A 3,890-nucleotide genomic window follows, 5' to 3' on the forward strand; every position below is an offset into this window, starting at 1 on the left:
CTGCTCTCCTGGTAACAGATGGTGACAACACACAGCTCTGGACTTGTCACCAGAGGACAGAGACCATGGGAATTTTATTAATAAAGTTAACTGCTAGAGCTCTCTGTCACGTAAGTTGGTGGCCTACACATAATTCATGGAAACTCTTAAAATGATTAGCTCATTTTATAAAGCCTGTGTGGGGGGACTCCACCCACAGGGCCCCTGCCCTGTCTGCTGCAGATGAGAATAAGTCTACCAAGACATGATCTGCTTGGGGAGGAAAGACAGCCGATCTCTCAAAGGAGAAGGGCCAGGAGCCTGTTCCTCAATGGGCTTTTATTGGGTTTAATTTGCACAGGGATACAGGGCATATACATAAAGATCATCAGTCATTGTCAGGCAGTAATGATCAAACAACAGATAACATTCAAAGAACTATGAGGTCTTATTCTGAGTCAGGGTCAGATAGTTAAAGGGCCATAAAACTTTGGGGAACAAACTCATTTCATGCTTGGACCCTTATCATTTAAATTGAGGGTACTAGCAAAGCAGGTTTCAAAGAATCTTATGCATTCTTTCTTAGGCCTGATTGCCCCAGGGAACCTGCCCTTTCCAGCACAGGGCTGCACCCACCTCTGGCATTGTTTCAGGCTTAAGTCGGGCAGGGGAAGTAAGGCAGCCAAGAGATTAGGAGACTTCTTGCAGACAGAATGAGGACTCAGGCTATGTCAAAGCTGGGAGGGGAGGGTCCATCACCCCCTTTCTCTGTAGCCCCCCAAGTCCTTCCCTGAGGGCCCCTTCATGACTGTGCCTGTCTTAGGTCATCCCTCCCTTGAGGAATCTTACTTGTCATTGGCTAACCAGTCATCCACCTGGGGCCAAGCAGGGTGAAGTAAAGGGGGCAGAGGCGGTGCCCTTGCCAGGGAGATAAGCTTTGTCTCTTTAATGGCTTATGGTCCCAAGGTCTTTTACTCAGCCTTAGCCATGGGGGTTTACAGCTTCTGAAACCAGGCAGGGCAGTTCCCAACAAGCCTGCCCTGGACACAAGTAGGTGTACATTTACCCTTGGACACAGTAAATGGCAGCAATATCCCCAACTTCATTTTAACCCCACAACAAAAGAGACACTATTTTTCCCTACCATTATACGCATAAATATTGGATATATAGTCACCTGCTAAAAGTCTTCTAGTAAAAAAGCACTTCAGCAAAGAGAAGGTAAAAAGTGATTAATAACCTCAGAAAAATGAGTGAAGGTAACATATTCATTTCAAGAATTCAGTGTCTTCTCACTTTACATTGTTGAAAATTATCTTAGAATATGCAAAAGAACCAGCTCTGGAACAAAAGCGACCTAGGTTCCATTCCCTCTTCCACTCCTTTAGAGCCAAATGACTAGAGCAAGTCACTTGACAAGCCTCAATTTCCTCTTCTACAAAAAGAGAACAATAGCAAATACATCTTAGAGCTAACATGTGGATTTAATAAAACAGCAAACATTATAAACGTTACTTCCAATCCTATGGTATCAATTTATCTTATATTTCTTATTCTTAACTACCATCAACTTGGGTAAATAGTCTGTACCATGCATGTTTCAGAAGCTTAAAATTCCTTAATATGCACTTTGCTGCCTGGCTCGCTTTTCCCTTATACCACAGCATTCTCCAAGATCAGAAATAGATATGTCCTGTTTCCTAGCTCAGCATGTGATCTTGACTACGTATCTTAATATCTGCCTGGGTTCAGCTCCTTCACCCATAAGGTAAGGAGACTAGACCAAGTCATTTGCTCCCAAGTTCAGGTCTCAATGCCCTGAACCTCTCAAAACTTACATGAAAGGTCCTGAGATCTTAGAAAAATTAAAATTAGGGAAGAGGTGGATCGGAAGCAGGCACTGAACACGTGTTCCTCTCCCTCAGTGCCCTTTCCCGCCTGTTCTGGTGTTGTAGGCACGATGGCTGCAAACAAGAAGCTGGGAAATCTCAGGTAAATCGCCGACTCTGTCTGAGCCAGATGCAGCTGGCAGTGACAGTAGAGGGGAGAAAAGCCAATGGCACCAGCTGCCAGCATCTGACTTGGCCCTGAGTGAAGCAGCCAGGTGAGATGTGAGTCCACCCTGCCTTTCGGCCTGTCCATTGGAAAGGCAGCAGCTGATGCCAGCCAGGCACAGCTCTCATATCACAGTTTCTGAGTATTTCTTTAAATGCCTGGATTCTCTGAGCAAACACCCATATGAGCCAGTGACCATGACACCTTACTAGGAAGGACTGGCCATGTGCACTTAAGAGAGTGGAAAGGACTGAAGGGAAAGTGAGAAGGCTGTAGCTATAAATGTTTCCTACTTTTGTCCTTAGTTCTTTTCTTTTATACTGTTAAGAGATCAAACCTTCATTAATGGTCACAGCAAGAAAAAAGGGTAGGGTCATGAATTGTTGCTAGGTGCCTTCCAGCTATAAGTATTATACAACTGCATGAGAACATAATTTTGCATAAATATTTACTTTATATTTGGTCTATCTCTTCTTTGGAACACTTCTGGAAGCCAAAAATAAAACCAGAAAGGTCACAGCCAAGAGAAAGGACACAAAGCACTAAAGCTCAAACAATAATGCTCCCTACCACTCCTCATCCCCAAACAACTGTCCTCCTAATCTACCCACAATTCTAACAACCATTTCACTGGGCTCACTAAAGACTGGGAGTAGGGAATTGAAAGAGAAATAAAGGTTGACAGAGTGATAGCAGAAGAGTAAAAATGCTATAAAGGCAAATACCAAAACTCAAAGACCATTTAGTAACAGGCAGAAAAGCCCTGCTACCCTCTACTAGCTGCCCACGAGAGCATATTAGGGGGGTAACTGAATCAGAAAGAAAAGGTTAAGTTCAAATTTTCTATTTTACAAACTCAGAAAAAGTGTGATGTGTTTTAGCAGGGTTTCAATAAAAAGCAATTAAAAGTAGATAAGCATATGAAAAGATGCTCAACATCAGGTCATTAGAGAACTGGAAGTTAGAACAGCAACGAGATGCCACTACACACCTATCAGAATGTGGAAATTGAACCCGAAGACCACCAAACGCTGGGGTGAGGATGTGGAGCAGCAGGAACCTGCACTCATTGCTGCTGGGAAGGTAAATGGTGTGACCACTTTGGAAGAGAGTTTGGCATTTTCTTAAAAAAATTTACATACTCTTACCATACATTCCAGCAACTGTACTCCTAAGTATTTGCTGAAATGAGCAGGTCCACATAAAGCCTGCACATGAATGTTTGTAGCAGTTTTATTCCTAACTGCTAAACCTTGAAGCAACCAAGATGTCCTTCAGTAGATGAGCAAATGAACATACTGGCATGCCCCTGTGGTGTGCTGTTTTCCATGGGAAAAAGGAACAGACTGTCAAACCACAAACAGACATGAAAGAATGTAAAATGCATATTGCTAAGTGAAATAAGTGTGTCTAAAAAGCTATTTACCATGATTTCAACTATATGACATTCTGGAAAAGGCCAACTATAAAGACAGTAAAGATCAGTGGCTGCCAGAGGCTGAGGAAGAGGGAAAAATGAACAGGTGAGCGCAGAGGGTTTTAGGGCAGAGAAGCTGTTCTATGTGATACTCCAATGGTGGATATATGACTTTATGCTTTTGTTAAAGCCCAATGAACTGTACAACATGGAATGAGCCTTAATGTAAACTATGAACTTTAGTAACATGTGGGGGAACACCCCAGAATGGAATTTATTTATAAAAAATTGTGTATGTATTCTTACATGTTTAAACTCCAGTCACCTTCAAAGTACTCCTCATTTAATGCAACACATTTGTCAAGACATTTTTTTCCATTGCTCAAAACAGTCTTTGAACTCTTTGATTTTGATGCCTTTTAGTGCTTCTGCCGTTTTT

This window comes from Phyllostomus hastatus, unplaced genomic scaffold (assembly GCF_019186645.2).
Source record: "Phyllostomus hastatus isolate PE091 unplaced genomic scaffold, TTU_PhHast_1.1 phas_contig_41, whole genome shotgun sequence".
In the NCBI taxonomy this organism is placed as follows: domain Eukaryota; kingdom Metazoa; phylum Chordata; class Mammalia; order Chiroptera; family Phyllostomidae; genus Phyllostomus; species Phyllostomus hastatus.